Raw genomic sequence first — 18,237 nt, 5'->3', positions numbered from 1 at the left:
ACTCAGGGATACTGTAGACCATGGTGATTCAACAGCAGACTCTTTCTCCACAGGCTTGTTCGAAGGTTACGGAAACAAAGCAGTCCATATTTTCAGGTGATTATAATGAAATCAATACATAAATATGAATATTATGCAATACTATTGTGTATTTATACCTCCCTAAATGCTTGAAATTATACACACTGGACCTTTAATCACCTTCTTTAACTACAGCTACTTAGTGCCTGACAGTTTGGGTCAAATGACAAACATACATCAGCGTCACAAATACCCAGCATATTTGTCAACTCTAGAAACATCTGTGTTAAAATATTCTTGCCAAATGTTGGGTAACTTTCTGGCAAGTAGTTAAGACTTGAGAGGGTTTATCTGTTGAGGCAGCTGGACGCAAGCAAAAGGATCTGTATCAGCGAAAAATCTAATTCTATCCTGTAACCAGAGATCTTGAAGCTGCACTGAAGCCATATCAAATGCACATTATCAGATTCTGGTACTTTTAATAAAAATCCTCACCACTATTCCAGTCATAAATCTCCCTCTGTTATTTTATGTTCAGCTTCAGGACTCGATGTGAGTGGTCCTGCTTGAGGAGCCTAAATGACTCTTTACAGACACTGAAGTAACACATGTTTGGGAAACTGTGGATTTTGGTTAGCTCCCTTTCAAACAGAGTTGTAAATGCTGTTTGTGGAGATGGTGGAGGGGGGTTTTAAAGGGCCTCTGGGTAGAACTGTTGGTTGTACACAGCGTCTCAGATGTGGGTTGTGTTTGATACAAGCTTAATGATCTAATTTTCTACTCGTTCTAGAACCCAAATGAGGGGAAAAACATTACGTTATCAAGAACTGAAGCAGCTGTTGTGATTGAAGTTGAGTCATTATTTCATTTCTGTTGAGTAAATCTTGAGTTAGGTTGTAATTTCGTACTTAAAAGCTCAGTGATCATAAGCAGTCGCAGCCAGTGCAAACAGTTTCTGCTCAAACAAAGCACAGATACACACAAACAACATCCTCTCGTGTTATTTTCTTCTTCATTCTCATCTGCATGGAACTCACCACCTTCCCTCCTTTTTCCTGCACACCCCCTCCCCAGCACTTCAGGGTATAAGAACCCCTCCCAACCTGCTTCATGAGAAATGGGGGACGCGTACACACACTTCACCTCTCTCCACTCATACACACACCCCCAGAAAGAAAGAAACAGAAACAGCTGAATATAATTAAGACTGACTGGCCTTAAATTCCACTCATTTCCCCAAACAAAATAATGGAAGAGAAAGAGACAGAGAAGCATTTCCGGATGATTTTGTGCTGCTTTTCAAGAGCTAAACATGAATAAATCCAGTTTTCAAACTGTAGTTACCACATCAAATCACAACAGCTTATTCATATCAATGTGATATATGTTTGTCTGCCTGTTTCAGCTGAAAATAATCTAAATTGGAGTTCATTTTCCACTGTGTTGAAGAATATTCCTATCTTGAAAAAGCAACAGGCTGTTTTCCTTAGTCCTCTTGTCTCACTGTTCAGTATCAGCACATCCAGTGTGTTATTGTTGGATCCTGGACAGTGAAACTCCAGAGACAAACTAGGCTGTTTTAACAGAATCTGATGGAGACCAAAAACATTCTACTGAAAATGTGTAGTTGTCTTAAAGCACTAAACGCTGAAAGGTACAACTTATGTAGGATGGCCAGGCTAACAGTAATATAACATAATGTAATGTTGGATCAGTAGCATTTTATGGTTGAGGTGAACCTAATTTCCACTGTGGTATGTACTCAAACACACAGATGTTTTTTGAACTGACTGGAAATTTCTTAGAATTTCATTTAATAAAAAAAAAAAAAAAAGTATATTATTCTTCCCTTTCAGTCATGTTAGAAAATTACTCCAGAGTCTTCATGTTGTAACTCGTCGCAGAAACATCATCCTCCAGGAGTGGTTGTGCTCTTGGACTGAAGAAGAGATGCAGCTGCCTGTCAGGCCTGTGTGAGTGGGTGGGAGGGAAGCAAGAAGAAGAGGACGAGGGGGAGGCCAGATGGACGGGCAGCCGTACAGGATGCTGTGTTACAGAACCACTTAGTGCACTTCATTAAAGCTATATGACTCAAATCTCAACATCTCTGAAGAAGCAGTGACCGTTAGGAGGCTAAGACAGCTAGCTTTCCATAGAAACAATAACTCAGTCAAAAACTATGAATGATGAACTATGAATCAGCCGAGAAGAGACCAACAGAGAATGAGTCATAGTTCCAAATTAAAACATACAATTATACAATCAGGAGTATTTTCTCATTACTGATTGAGATCATGTGGAAAGATGTGCTTTGAGTTACTTTTTATGCTCAAAACTTCCACTCAAATCCGTGTCATGCTGACTTGCCCGTTAAGCAGCTGTGTGTTTAACTCCCAGATGATAAATCAGAAAAAGGACAGAATGGGATCAATGTGTTTCCAAACTCACTACGGTCCTCAAACTGTTACATATCAGAACAAGTGAGTCGAATCAGGCTCCTGGCATGTTTTCTGCATGGTCATAATGTGAAGCACATTTTCTCAGTGTGGCTGGCATGCAAAGAGCCCAGAGAGCCAGGAAACAGCTGATGACGAAGGATTAGGTCTGGGCCAGGGGAATGGAGTCGACTGGGGCGCAGAGCGTCGGGGCAGGGGAGTAGAGCTCTGCTGTGGTGCATACCAGCAGCCTGACGCACAGGAGAGAAATCCCCACCACTCAGGAGACAAATGAAACTTCACTATGTCTTACAAATGTGCGCCGTAGAAGTTTGTGAGTAAATTGACCATTTTTTTTATGGCGGTGCTATGACAGGTCCTGCAGGAGACATCCAGCTGATGGTAAAACTATGATATGAATGCAATAACATCTAATACCGTTGATGGTAAAAGTATGACATGCATGCAATTTTCCAACAGCTCGTCTGTAACAACACACTATTCCTGGACAGAAATATCTACAAAGCCAAACAAGACAAATCAAATACTTCTAAAGGGAACTCCTAAATGTAGAGGAGAGCAGCAGCTACAAAACACATGCCAACAATGTTTTCTTTACAACCAACAAGTTAATTATGATACTGTGATATCAACAAGATCACACCGCAGCAGCAACCGTACATGCAGGGAAGTGGCGGAGCTTTCAGGTGCAAAACATATGGCGGATTAGAGAGAAAAGACATGCATGCCACATGTGTTTAAGCCATGAAATAGCTCACATTGCTGTAAAGTAACTCATTCCAGGTACTAAAACCTTCTCCTGTGATGAATGTGAGGAGATGATTCAACCGGTTGTTTACGTCTGCCATCTGCACACAAGATACAGTCACTAGTCAATGAAGGATGTACTTCTAAAAAGGATGACCGAGGCATGAAGCCATAAATGTGTTTTACAAGAGCAGGTAGGTATTATCACTTAAAGTAAATCCACAACAGATGAAGAGGATCCTGGCGAAAGTGACAGATGTCATACCTGATATCACTGTGAAGCTACGCTGCTCAATGGGCTTCTCTGTGTAGCTATGCAGAGAAGATTGATTCAGTTACGTCCATTGACAAGGGAAGAGAAAACCTGATGGTTCAGCAGTGATGACCGACAGTTCACTCAGGGTGACTGAAGAGGTCTGTATAAACAACCCCTTTAGCAGTGAAGCACAAAGTGAAGAGCATACAAACAGCTTGTGTTATACAGCCCAGAGTGTGTGTGTCTGAAACCCTGGGATACCTTGTCAAATGCATTCCCTTAGCGAGAAGATAAACATTGTTAAAGTTGCTCCATGTAAAGAGTGAAAAGGTGTCTGTGTACAGAGATGCAAGTCATCACCATGTTGATGTTTGAACAGGTTGCTTGCACCCTTTCACATTGTAATGCCTGATGTGTACACATTCAAATATGTGGTAACAGATACCACAAACTAGCAACAACATCACCTAACAACAGAAAAGTAGAGTTAAAACCAGCCAGAAATGTGTCTTCACTTTTGAGATCTAGCTGAAGTTTAAGAACCAACACTTCAGTGAGATTGAGGGGCATCCTCCTCTGACAGGCAACTATGAAATTTAATTTGTCACAGTGGGTTTCCTGTGGAGGCTAAGTGAATGTTCATTGCTTCATATAGTATATCTTCACCTCTGTCAAAAGCTGACCAGCAGCTGTGACTAAAAGTAAAATCCTTGACAGTGACAGATAAGACAGACCTCTTACCTTCACGGAGATCCTAGAAGCACAGATAAGTCTGTTGCCGAGGTTTGCCTGCCAACAGTCGGTCTCCTCCTTCTGAAATCAGAGGAGACTTTTCCAGCTGGTCGTCTCTACAGGGGCTGCTGCTTCAGATGTATAGATCCCTCAGATGTACAGAGTCTGAGGGCTGCGAGGTTAATCTCTGCTGTCCCAGGAGCCCACTGGAGGAGGTACCGCTCTGAGTCTGGCTGTTTGTTTAGTCAAATCACAGCACCATGGGGGTCTCCTCCCCTCTCTCACACTCTGAAAAAGCCTAGCCACTGCCCCCAAAGAGAGCTGTAAGTTAAAAAAAGAAAGAAGAAAAGAAAGAAAAAAAAAAAAGCGCTCCACTGGAGATGCACAAGTATACAGTCCTTCCCTGACAGATTCACACAGAGGAGTGTCAGTGGTCCGGCCCTGCTGCAGCTAGAGTACGACTGAGGAGGCAAGAGGTGGGAGGGAATTGTAAAGGGGAGTCGAGCAAAGAGCTAGAGAGGGAAGTTTCAAAAAACACCGACCTGAGACAGAGAAAAGGCAGAGGGAAAAAACTTCAAAATACAGATCAAGTTCTGCTTGTTGTTCTTAGGTGGCGGCTCTGAGGACCCAAGCTGGACTGATTTGTTTATGAATGGATTGGCGAGCAACTGGAGGTGAACTGAGACAGTCTCTATTGGCAACAGAAATCTGGACCGCATCTAACCCTGCATAAAACAACAAACACAATAAAAAGGAAGAGAAAGAGTGAGAGAGTGAGCGAGTGAGAGGGCCCGAGGAAAAAAGGTTTTGGCAGAGCCGGTGGTGGCCTGCTTTGGAAACAAACATGGAAGTCTCAGTTTCTCAGGGAAATAACTCCACTTACATAATCCCTCTTCTAGAATCAGGTGTAAGTGAGGTTAAACACATAGAATACTTTCAAGTAAACAGTTTTTCTCACGTTATAGCTTTTCTTTTCATTAAAACTGCTTCTATTTCTCTGTAGCCCACATTGAATAACTCAGCACCTCTTTCTTTGTCTTTTATCGCTCTTTCTCTGCTCTCTCAGCTCTTCTCACTTTCAAACATATGCACACACCATGCAAATATGTCTTTTTTTCTACTTCACCCCTCTTCCTAATGTGTTCCCTTCACAGGATATGAATGGACGGCTTGAAATGTATAACACAACTCAACGGCAGACAAAAGCCTTTTCTCTCGAACAAGGGGTCGGGAAGCGGTACAAGAGGGGTGGAGGGGCAGACGCAGGGGAGGAGGCTAAATTGGACTGTACCCATGTTCTCCTCTAATTGTGAGGGGAAATCTAAAGGCCCTACTAGCAGTAATTAGAGAGCTCGTGAAGTCCCAATTACCAGATAGAAGTGAACAACACCACACAGGATTGTCCCACCTTAAAATCTATCCAAGTCTGTCTGTGTAATTAACACCTCTTTGCAATAAAACTGCTCTAAATACACTAGTTTTACCCAATAAATGTACTTCAAGTGCTGTTACTGTCAATTAGAATGCAATGTCAAGAGATAAGAGAGTATAAAGCAGCAATGATATGCATCATAATTGCACCACAAACAAAACCCATATCAGCTGGAGATAACACACACTGTAAACATCCTGGAGCAACTTAAACCACTGACAGGAAACACTACATGGAAAATTCATGTTAAATGATTCATTAAGTGTTGGGTGACAATGACATTAGGTGGTGTTTTTGTTTCATATTTTATTCGACAGCTCCACACAGCCGCAACAAGCCTAACAAACAAGACTCCGAGCTGCTCTGCAACAACAATGCCCAGTCTATTCCCCTTTCTGCTGTCTCTCACTGTTGATAAGGACTGCTGCTCGTGTGTTCTGCTGGTTTTCAGATAAAGTTAGTTACCTCCCTGTTTCAGTTCCTGAAGAATAAGGGGTGCAACTAGAAACAGGAAACACCAGGGCTATGGCCTGGGCCTGGAGATGAACCCAATTTACAGGTGATCGATGATGATGATGAAATGAAATGTTTGATCTGATGGCAGAGGCTTCGCATAGCCTCGATTTAAGCACAAATCTGAAATATGAGCTGCAGAAACAAAGCAAATATTTAATATAGAAAAGCAATAGCAATCACCTTTATGACTAGTTCTGCTACAAATCAGTCAAAAATCAAACAGAAAATAGGCAGAATTTAGTCCACCTGTTAATACTACCACTATGACATCACAATTATAGAAACCATCAATATATACAAAAAAAACACAAAATGGCCTTACAGAGAGAGACATTTGGTGTATTGAGGGTGAATACCATTATTTGTGCAGGATTGTTTTGAATTTATTTTGACATGTGTAAGATTTGTTAAGTTACTTTGAAGAACTGACATGGGACTTTGTGATCAGTAGAAAAAGATGGGGTCAGGGGGTGGGAGTAAATAAGCTGTACTTCATCCTGCTCCTTTTCGAATGTTTTTTTTTTTTCCTTCTTTTTTTTTTTTTTTACAACATTCCTAGTTGTTTTGGGTTTTTTTTGCTATTTGAAATTTTAAAATTTAAATTAAAAAAAACAAAATAAAAATGACTAAAGCAAGAAACCCAGTTAAGATGACTCCAAACCTCAACACTACAACCCCAACTGTGCCCTGTATATAATATGGAGCAGTTCACAATCAATATTTTTCAAATAACATGACAAAAACATAAAAAATTTAAACAGAAAACATCATAGCCTACTCACCAGATCTGCTCATTATTTACATACAAAATCCAACCTCTTTTCTTTGTGCAGGAAAACTTCAATGACTCATTGAGGACATTGGGGGCCAGCTAGCTGGTCCTGTGAGGTGAAATTGAAATCTGATTGGTTAAAGGAACAGTCCCCATGCTGTACAGTTTAAGTTACATGGGACCATCATTACTGATTCTGACAGCCCTGGGCAGATTAGATTAACCCTGGCAACACATAGAGAGTGATATCTGATTGGACAAAATATCTTACATCCATATCCAGATACATGTACTGGAAGCAGAAAAGCCAAAAGAAACGCTAAGAAATGAGAGGAATCGTCTATTGGGAATAAATTAATCCAAGTCAGAGAATGGGGTTTAGTGTGATTCAGAAAAACTGTAACAAATTTTGATAAAGCCATCGAAGGGAATTATTTCTTGATGAAAATAATGTTAATCAAGAACTAAATAGATTAAAATCATGAATCTGTTTCCAGTATTTTAGAGGTGTAGCACACAGAAAGGAATTAAGAATACAAAGTCCAAATGTTTTTTAGATTTAATTTCAGAGGTGGTTTCAGTGGTGGTAATTAGGATATTGATACTTCATAAGATCAAGAGAAAAAGAGGGATCACTTTCACGAAATATGGATTATTTACTCTAACAGTTCAAATGTCTCCCTAATTTTCCAAAATCCTCTGATTTAGAACCAACCACTGAAGAGTATCAGTACCAAAGGCTTCCCAATGTGGCCTACCTCATGAGAGGACTTACAACCAGTGTGTTTGGCTGAATTGTACATTTATATCATTCATGTCTTCTTCACTCATTTCATGTGTGAAAACAGAATGTAAACACTGATTTTTCTAATGGCCTTTTTATTTTATTAGAATTCCATGACTACTTTCATCAGAAGAAAACTCATATCATCTGCAAAAAGTTATATAAGGCATTATGGGTCTTGGACATAACATATCACAGTCCTCCTGAGAACATCCATACAAATAATCCCTGTTATTTATTATCCTGTTTTGTAAATGCAGTTTTTTAATCATATAAAGTGTGATTTGCATTATGTTATAAATGGTGCATAACCAATGAAATATGAAAATACATATCATATCACACATTCCAAATTTGGCAGTATTACAATAAAATGAGCAAATATAGAATTTAATTATAAGTGAAAGTTGTATTTAGTCAGATTTGCCTTTTCTTTCAACCAAATTAAAAGACAGGACCATGTTAATGCAGAAAAAAATCCTTAGCAACAGTCAGACAGACTGACATGATAGTCTGTCAGATTAGACAGCAGTGGGTCACATATTGTATTTACAACAAAAGGAAAATGTGACATGAAACCAAAAGATTTTAAAAGAATGAGATGCACCTGGGGTCACCATAAGGGGGACAAAAGTGGCCATTTGACTAATTTTCTAGATAAATAGTAGACTAATTTTCTACTATTTTCTAGGCCCCACCAATCTTGTACAAAATCATAAAATCTATTGTAAGCAGAAAATTAATCCATGTTTGCAGTGTTACATTTTTAGGGTGTGCAGCATTGAAGTCATGGGGTCCAAAGTGATATTTTTTCCACTGGACCCCAAATCCCTGTCAGCATCCCTGCATGTACCAACCTGTCCTGGCTACTATTTGCTAATCATGTTTTCTTTTTCGTCTCAGACACAATTTGGACCACAAGGATCATATCCACCCAACAATGACACCCACAGTTATGAGAACAACTGATAAGAGGAGCATCACATCCACAGTGGTAAAAATACCAAGGCAATCTGTAGGACTGTGTTCTCAGGTGAGCTGCACCTTTGTGTCTCATGACAAACTTCATCCAGAAGAGGGCGTTATCCAGAGGCTTCATGGACTGGTCACTGTGGAGTCTGGAGAGTGTCTGCATGTTCATCCTGTACGAAGGATCATTCAGGACGTCCTGAATACTCAGGTAAAAGATGTCTTGATTCATTGTAAAAATATCAATGACCCTCCTAGCTCCTCTTGTATTAATCCTAAACAGATTATCACGCTGATCAAACATCAGTGGAGGTCCCAGGATGGGGACTCCATAGCAGATGACCTCTTGACCTCCATTAGTTCCTCCGTGAGCTAGAAATAGTTTTGTCTTGGGATGTCCTTAAAGGTTTTTCTGTGGCATCCAGTCATCAGTAAAGTGTTGTTTCCCACTGAGGCCGGTCTGTCACCTGTGCACCTCTACATGACTTTCTGAGGTCATTTGGCAAAAGCTACAATGATCTCATCAGTCAGGTCATGGGGAAGCACTCCAATCAAAGTCCCCTGAGACAAAACGGTGACTCCATAGTCCCCAGAACTCTGGACAAAATCCTCCAGACCCTGTGGAGCTTTTGCAGGTTTACACTGGAATCCTCTCATATAGATGTTAGACACAGTTGGATGAGGAAACTCAAATACAAAGTCAACTCTCATGAGCCAAAGGTCTGCTGCTTGAAACAGAGACACATAGTCAACGTCTGGGCCGAATATTTTTCAATCACAGCATCATAGTTTGTTGTGGTAAATGCATATTGAATTTTTGAGAGGACAGTAAACTAGGACATTGATAAGTCTTTGGAAAAAGCTTGTTTTATCTGGAAGCTCAGTCCCCATCATTGGAAGGTAAGAGAGAGTAGGAAGGTGCAACTGGCATATGGCCTTCACCATGTGAAGTCCACCCAACTTTAAAAACAAGACGTAGGCCGAGATAGCAAGCAACAATGGCGTTTGCTGGAGCAGCACGATCTGTCAGGACAAGATCATATTTAGCATCCTGTATAGACTCCATTAGATGTTTGTCTTGAAGAAGAACCTCAATTGTTTTGCTTTTTTTCATGGATTTCAGAGACCTTTGTGTCATTTCCTTTTTGAGTTTTAGGCTCATCCAGGCAGACTTTCCCTCTCTCTGGATTTCCATTAACTTGGCCACAAAAGTCAATACAAAGTTCTCATCAAATCCAGAATTTTTAAGTGTAAGTGAAGTATAGAACGGGGAGGTTTCCTTGATGTACCAGCTGTCTGATGACTATACAATAGAAACCTGTTGGCCTCTTGAATGCAGTTCTTCAATTATGATCTTCATGTTCTACCAGTGGCTTCCATCTATGGGGATAACTAACATTTTCCCACCAAAAGCAAGACATGGACAGAGGATGCAGAGAGCGATCCACACACCAGGACAGCACATTTTGAGCCTAAAGTTTGGAGGAAAATTTCAAATGTATACTGCTTTCTGCCATCTGCTGAACTCAACTCTCTCACTCTATAAAAGGCCAAATCCCGTTTTTGGGGGGAATATCATAAGTTCTCCCTTCATGTCACTCAACTTCTAAAAACCAGCAAAATCACAAGCTGCTTTCTGCAGGCCTGGTGCAGACTGTAATCAGTCTTATGGGACGTGTGACCATGGAGGATGAAAGCACTGGGTGGGTCTCAGCACCTACAGCCGCTCTCTTTCTAACACATGTGAGCTTTTAAAGCTGGTAAAACAGAATAGAAACCTCTTATTAGTTCCCCCTCTATGAACCTGAATGTCTGGACGAGGAGGCTGGTGGGAAAACTGTTTACGCTGCAGTATTTAAGATAAATCTCTGTACCTACGTTGTCGGCTCCAGTAAGCACTCATCAATGTAAATACTTAAGATTTATACAACCTGGAAAGAAAAGAAAACCAGAGGGTGTGAACACTGAAGACATTAGTGTACAAAACAATGGATATATTACACAGCAGAGTCAGTGCAGTGCATTAATACATGCTCTGTAATATATACTGTTAGTGCTAAAACCACATTCCTTTATTTTTAGCCAAGTTGTTTCCATTTGATGTCTTTGAAGTAATGCATTTCCAGTGTTTCATGTGGTATTTGTGTTGCAATTGCCTTCCTGTAGCACTTTCATCTCCATTAGCTGTACTGTACTGTATGCCTGCTTCATGCAAACAGCTGATGGACGCTACAGCTGATAATGACTGTTCTGACCAAGATACTAACATTAATCTTTCATGAACATGTAAGCAGGTTCAGATGGACACACAGAAGAGCTTGACAAGTGGGATATACATAATGTACATCAGCTAAGTGTGGAAAAGTACAGAGCAAAGAGCCAAGGAGATGAAACAAACTTTTTTATGATCATAGGGTATGTTCAGTTACTAAAGAGTGAAGCTCAGGAAAATTTTGGGTTTTGGTGCCCTCATGTGGTCATTGTAAGATGGGATGTAGAGAGAAACCAACCTCTAAACAAATGACGAAGACCCCAGTCCCAATGTCCACCCTAAACCCTGATCAGTAAACCCCCACAGACTTCACTCACATCAGCTGGTCATGGTCTGAGTGTGAAAGTCTGCACAGTATAAAAGTAATGGGACAGTACATCACATACCTATCATGTGATGTTACCTTGACGACAAGAATACACCACTGATGAACGCATGAGTGTAAATTTACTAAACAAGTGAGGAAAATTCATTTGACACAGCCTGCAGCTCAAAATAAAGTTAAATTAAAATAAATCAAATAATGTTAAATTGTGTCATTATTTAGGTACAAGCAGTAAATGTTTGTGGGTTTGGGACTTCTGAATTATCAAATAATCAATTTAATGATTTGGAAGAGGAGCATCATAAAATAAAAAGAAATGATTGATTAATTTTTGTGTAATAAAATCCCTCTGTTCCTCTAATTTCATGTGTTTCTATTACACCTGGCATTTATGTAAATTTTTAATCCCCTGTTAAAATAATTGCTTCTAAATTTGCACTGAAATCATAAATGAAAATTTACTTTTTATTGTAGCTGCAGTTGTCCATTTTTTGTGTCTGAGTTTGGAAAAAGGGATTTTTAAGCCCAGTGAGGATTTCATCTGATTAAAGAAAGGATCGATTGATTGACTGATTCATTCATTCATTCAATGGTTCAGGGTTTTCACTGCACGGTTTAACATCGTAACACAATGAATTATGGGTAATCCTCTCAGGTAAAATCAGGAGGTACTGACATATAGGAAGTGGTCATATAAAGGGTCCAAAATGCCTGTGATTGAGAACTCAGTCACTGCAAAGGTTTACATGAGGACAGATCTACACCCTCAGGGTCTTACCAGGAACCTGATGGAGGTGGTCTCTTCTAGGTTTACAGTCCCTGAGTCTGTACTGCTTAGGGTCAGACTGAATGGTTTGATGAAAATTATGTGAATTGTAAGCTATATGTCTTTCACAGACCAGAGTTTAACCCAGCTGAACACCCAAGAGGGGACTGATATGTTCAATAAAGCACTCAACCTCCATCATCATCATCATCATCATCTTCATCATTTCTGAGTGGTACATACATGTTACTGATATTAATTTGCAACAAACAACCACAAACTACATTAGCAAAACAGATATCGATACAAAAAGCTTAATCTGTTATCTATTACCTGAGGTCATAACAGCAGATTTTGGATGAAATACGTGTCACTCTGTCACAAGTTGCATGTTCACAACAGGTTTTGAAATTATGCTTTTTCATTATATACATATAGGTTAAATATAGACTGTGACAAAAGGAGAAGAATCTCAGTGAATTTGTCATACAGCTACATAATTGTACATAGTAACAAAACAAAAGCAATGGTAATCCATTACTATAATAAAAAAAAATGTGTTTGCTAATCGAAGCACTCCAATGACAGTTACTACATAATGAGCTAATCCTAAAGTTTGGTAAAAGGGGAATAACTCAGGCTACAGTATTTCTAAAAAAGGAGCTCATGACACAGTGATAGTTCCTATTTTTGCGTTTGACATTTCTTCACACTGATATATCTCCAAAGAAATAGTGCATGGGTGTAACTTTCATTTTGACACATAGGACACATTAAGCTGTGTTCTGCAGTTTCTCATTAGTTTATGCCTGTAAAACATACCATTCAGTAAATAACGCAATTCTCTTTTTTGTCTTTGCATGTGGGATCTATTCATACTATACATGTAGGCCTGACTTTATTCATTCCAATTATCATTTCAACCAGATTCCTGAACATGCTCAGGCTTTATTGTGTCTTGTGTTTTGAGGCGTAATGTACAACTATGCTATATAACTTTAAAATTATTTAGTGAGCCAGCAAACAGCACTCCTAGTGGTTAAATCAAGAAACATGTTAATTATTACCTCCGCCAAGGAGGTTATGTTTTTGCCAAGGTTTGTTTGTCTGTCTGTCTGTTTGTTTGTCTGTCCGTTAGTGTTCAACATAACTCAAAAAGTTATGGACAGATTTTGATGAAATTTTCAGGGTTTGTTGGAAATGGGATAAGGAAGAAATGATTAAATTTTGGTGGTGATCGGGGGTGGGGGGGCCCACAGGGGGGGCCACTGATCAACCTTGGCGGAGGTCTGCGCTCTCCGAGTGCTTCTAGTTGATTTATTTATTTCATAATATATAAATACCTAACCTTTTCCTGGTTTTCCCTTTTTGTTGTCTGAATTTGACACAAAATATTAGGTTCTTGTGTCAGCTCAATTCATATTCACATTTTAGAAAAAATAAAATAAAATAAAATAAAAACTTAGTGGTTAATGGATATAACTCCTGCGAGTACATGCACAGCCCTGTTGGAGGCACTGTAGAGTCTATGAGTAGAGATGGTTTTACAAAAGTCTATGATAGGGGTCACCAATCCTGGTCCTCGAGGGCTACTATCCTGCATGTTTTAGATGTTTCTCTCTTCCAGCACACCTGACGGTCGTTATCAGACTTCTGCAGCGCTTGATGATAGGCTTATCATTTGAATCAGGTGTGTTGGAAGAGGGATACATCTAAAACATGCAGGATAGTAGCCCTCGAGGACCAGGATTGGTGACCCCTGGTCTATGATGACTGTCATGTTTTTACTGGAGGAAAATATGCTGTAGCTTCACAGTTTGAGAGTGTAATTTATTATTTTTATACTGTGCTGGTGCATCCACTCCTTTTATTTTACTACAATACTGCACCTTTCTGTTTTAGTTATTTATATAGTTAGTTATTTTTAATAGTTTCTCAGTGTTACTACTTGTTGGATAATCATGAAACCCAGGGGGGATTCTAGGATCAGAGGTTTAGGGGTGCTGAGCACCCCGAATCCAGGCCAACCAGGCAAGAGAAATGTCACTGTTTTGTACATTTTAACATAATTTTGGACCTTCATCTCCACATTTATGAAAGAAAAGCATAACGCTTTTAGGCTAGGAGAAACTCTGACTAAACCATCAAATCTGATAAAAGTTATTTAAATGCTGACCCACACTAAAAGAGAAATGGATTGGAATCATAAAATAAATATATTCTAACTCTAATTTCTGAAGGAGGCCAACTCATTTTGATGCAGCAGCTCCTCAACATATATACAAATAAACAGTATATGTATGTTTCCGGTGTAAAACAGCCCCCTATTGTGAGTACCAAAAATGGACCTTGTACTTATTTTTTGGACTTTTACTTGAAATGCACAACATGTAAAACACATAAATATAAATGGACTTGTCTCTGTTTGTCTCTGCCTTTTTCTTTCTTGTCTGTATTATATAATACAAATACATAAATAAAAATAAACTTGTGTCCTGTTTAGAATAAAGTCCAATGATGTATGTTAAGTGTATGTGTGCTTCTAGAAAGTACTTAATGTATGGAGAACACATAACCTTCATGATATAAAATTATATAGTGAATGGAATGTTTTTCTTTCTCAGCACAACAGTTACTGTTCTGTCACTATTATCTGTCTGTTTTCTTACCCGGTTCTTCCTGATCTTGCTCTCTCTCCTCTCCTTCCCTTTTTTCATCTCTCTGTCTTTGCACTGACAATCATACACAAATATATTGTATTCAGCTAGATGAAAAATGACATACATGAGAAAATACTAATAAGAATACTAATAAATAAAGCCCTCTCTCTCTCTGTACTGTTAACCAAAAGGCAAATAACCAAACAATGCGTTCTCTATCTAATAAGAGACATAAACTGATACATTTATCCAAATTATAATAGATAGTAACTTTTTAATTTTTTTTTTTAATCAATCTTACATCCATAATGAGACTGGATGTCCGTCTGTCTTGGCTTTAATACATACACATGCACATGAAACAACAGCAGCTCCTCTGACTCCAGTTCAGACAGAGGACAGAGGTGGACTGAACCACCTGGAACATTTCCTAGCTAGAAAAAACATCAGCTAACTCCTACCTAACAACATAAACAGTGATCTACGTTTCAATACAGCAAAAATAAGGACTGGTGATGATAATACTGTGTTGGTAATGAGTGGTAGAAGTAAAGAAATGTGTCACATATCCTGGTTTAAGCTAGGTACTGAATCTCACCAGTTTGAGCCTCAGAGTCCCAGTGGGGGAGAGGAGGGAGGGGTGGAATGGACCAGACCATTTTCGAGATAAGGTGTGTGTGTGTGTGTGTGTGTGTGTGGGGGGGGGGGGGGGGGGGGGGCTGTATTTTTGTTGTTAAAATATTACGTTTCAACTATGTACTGTATATGGTTTTGACGTTTAGCTAGCTTGTCAAAAATGGACATAAAGTTTAACATAAATTAATAATAATTGTTGTATCTTCTGTGTATTTCCTCAATTTATACTTCATACAACATGAATGAACGGAACAGTTCAGCTCGGGAACAGGGAGCAACATGTGCCTGCTTTATTTGTTTTCTACACAACGTACCCAGGACAGTGAATAGCGTAATGCCTACGCACAACAACGGGTGGCAGTAGTGGCCAATAACCCCAATATGCTCAATACATAACATACTCCTCCCCACTTAGTAAACAAGTTGCATCCACAACTTAGAAATGCTGCTGAGAAATAGAGTATAATGGCATTAATATAAATGACTAAGTATCTCAGTGACAACTAAAATGTATTGCACGTTACCATATAACTGCAACCAATTCCACAAAATCATAAAATCACAAACACATATGTTAAGCATATAGCCATGCCATCTCTCATATTAACTATTCAGTCAGCATAACCAAAATGCAACATTTCACAACATGAATGTCCCAAATGTCCCTTTTTTTTTTTTTTTTTCTAACTAAGGGAATGAGGTAGACTGCTCAGACCCTGACATTACCCCAGGGATTATTCTGCCCTGTTCTTCAGGGTAAGTCACTAACTACAGATTAAGGCGTTGAGGAGGTCGCCGTTCTCTTAGAGGGTATCGACGGATGGCACTGCCATCCGGCAGAGCCACTGTGGCTGTCCCCGGAACAGACGTCATGGAGGATGATGGTGACAGTTCAGACTCTTGGAGAGTTGAAGAAACAGGTGCAGTAGATTCAGGCTCTCTGGCACACGGTCGGTCCGGGGTGAGTGTGGGTTGGGCTGAACTGGTCTGCTCTGCTGGCTCAGCACGACCTGGTGATGTTTCCACTGGCGGTGTAGCTCCAGGAAGCAGCTGATCAGCATGTCTCCTCCACACAATGTCTGTGGTGGTCTTAACCGTATATGACACTGGGCCTGTTTGTGCTATGACTGTAGCAGGAATCCATTTTGGACCGTTGTTATAGTTACGAGCCAGTACTGGATGACCTGGGTGGAAAATCCTGTCTTTACTACTTCGACTGCGTCTCTCAACTTGAGCCTGCTGTCTCCGAGAGACAACGTCTTTGGTCTTCGGCGGTTTCACAAGATCAAGGTTGGTGCGAAGCTGTCTCTTCATGAGAAGCTCTGCTGGAGCAACCCTTGTGGTTGAGTGAGGGATGTTTCTATAGGACAGCAGGAACCTGTTCAGTCGCTGGTGGAGGGAGCCTTGTCCCTGTGAAGCTTTCAAAGAGTGTTTCATGCTCTGGACAAATCTCTCCGCTGCTCCATTGGTGGATGGGTGGTATGGGGCAGAGCGGATGTGTTGTACTCCATTGATCTCAAGGAATCTCTCAAATTCTTGTGAGATAAACTGAGGTCCATTATCACTCACGAGTTGTTCAGGAAAGCCAAATCGACTGAACATTTCACCAAGTTTCTCGATGGTTTTCTCTGTCGTTGTAGATCTCATTATGGACACCTCTGGCCATTTACTATGAGCATCCACTGCTATCAGAAACATCCTTTCTTCAAAAGGACCAGCAAAATCCACATGGACACGTTGCCAGGGTTCCGCTGGCCAATCCCATGGATGGAGAGGGGCTGGTTGTGGCATGCGGCTGATTAGCATGCACGATGAACATGTTCTAACTGTCTCTTCGATCTGTGCGTCAAGTCCCGGCCACCAAATGTAGCTTCTGGCTAACTCTTTCATGCGAACCATGCCACTGTGGCCAGTGTGTAGCTGCTGTAGCAGTCTTTTTTGCAAAGCTGGTGGAATAATCACTCTGCGTCCCCATAAGAGGCATCCTCCCTGCACAGACAGTTCATTTCGTCTGGCCATGTAAGGTTTCAGTTCAGGGAGATCTCCACGCTCTCCTTTAATAACTACGTCCAACAGCTTTGATAGCACTGGATCATTTCTGGTATGGCGTTTCACTTGAGCAGAGGTGACAGGTGCGTCCTCCACCTGCCTGAAGTAGAAGATGTCAGCCTGCTGTGATCCAACATGACTTTCTGGTAGGGGTAGCCTAGAGAGGCCATCTGCGTTTGCGTGCTGCTCCGACCTTCGATATTTGATGTCGTAGGAGTGAGCTGACAACATCAAGGCCCACCTCTGCATCCGACTGGCTGCCAATGGTGGAATTCCAGTGTATGGCCCGAAGATTGTAGTGAGGGGGCGGTGGTCGGTCAGAAGAATGAATTTCCTCCCAAAAAGATACTGATGAAACTTCCGGACACCAAACACAATTCCCAGTGCTTCTCGTTCAATTTGTGCGTATTTGCTCTCTGCTGCGCTGAGTGTGCGTGAAGCAAATGCAATGGGGCGCTCTCCACCATCAGGCATTATGTGTGAAATAACTGCCCCAACTCCATAAGGGGAAGCGTCACAGGCGAGTTGTATGGGTAGAGTTGGATCGAAATGTGTCAAAGCATTAGACTCCAGCAATGCCGTTTTTGTCTGAAGAAACGCCTGCTCACACTGCTCAGTCCATTTCCAGGCTCTGTCATGGCACAGCAACTGATGGAGTGGTTTCAACAAAGATGACAGATTTTGGATGAAACGTCCATAATAGTTGAGCAGTCCCAGATATGATCTTAGTTGACCTACATTTTGGGGGGCTGGTGCATCCACAATCGCTTTAATCTTGGATGGAGCCTTGTGCAAGCCCTTAGAGTCAATCACATGCCCCAAGTATTCCACTGAAGATTGGAAA

General features: G+C 40.5%; 1 protein-coding gene and 1 pseudogene across 1 annotated transcript in view; both read right to left on the bottom strand.

Annotated features, from left to right (window-relative positions):
- The window catches only part of pdgfrb (platelet-derived growth factor receptor, beta polypeptide), a 35,545-nt gene extending 30,641 nt beyond the window's left edge, over positions 1–4,904 (bottom strand). Inside the window, exon 1 of the mRNA XM_030145614.1 lies at positions 4,222–4,904. The gene's annotated coding sequence lies outside the window, so the exon portion shown is untranslated. The remainder of the gene's footprint in view (positions 1–4,221) is intronic.
- LOC115426835 (UDP-glucuronosyltransferase 2B10-like) lies at positions 4,819–15,367 on the bottom strand (annotated as a pseudogene).
- Between the last annotated feature and the right edge of the window lie 2,870 nt (positions 15,368–18,237).

Source organism: Sphaeramia orbicularis, chromosome 10 (genome assembly GCF_902148855.1).
Source record: "Sphaeramia orbicularis chromosome 10, fSphaOr1.1, whole genome shotgun sequence".
NCBI classification, from domain to species: domain Eukaryota; kingdom Metazoa; phylum Chordata; class Actinopteri; order Kurtiformes; family Apogonidae; genus Sphaeramia; species Sphaeramia orbicularis.
The sequence above is the reverse complement of the archived record's forward strand: the minus strand, read 5'-3'. Positions and strand labels throughout refer to the sequence as shown.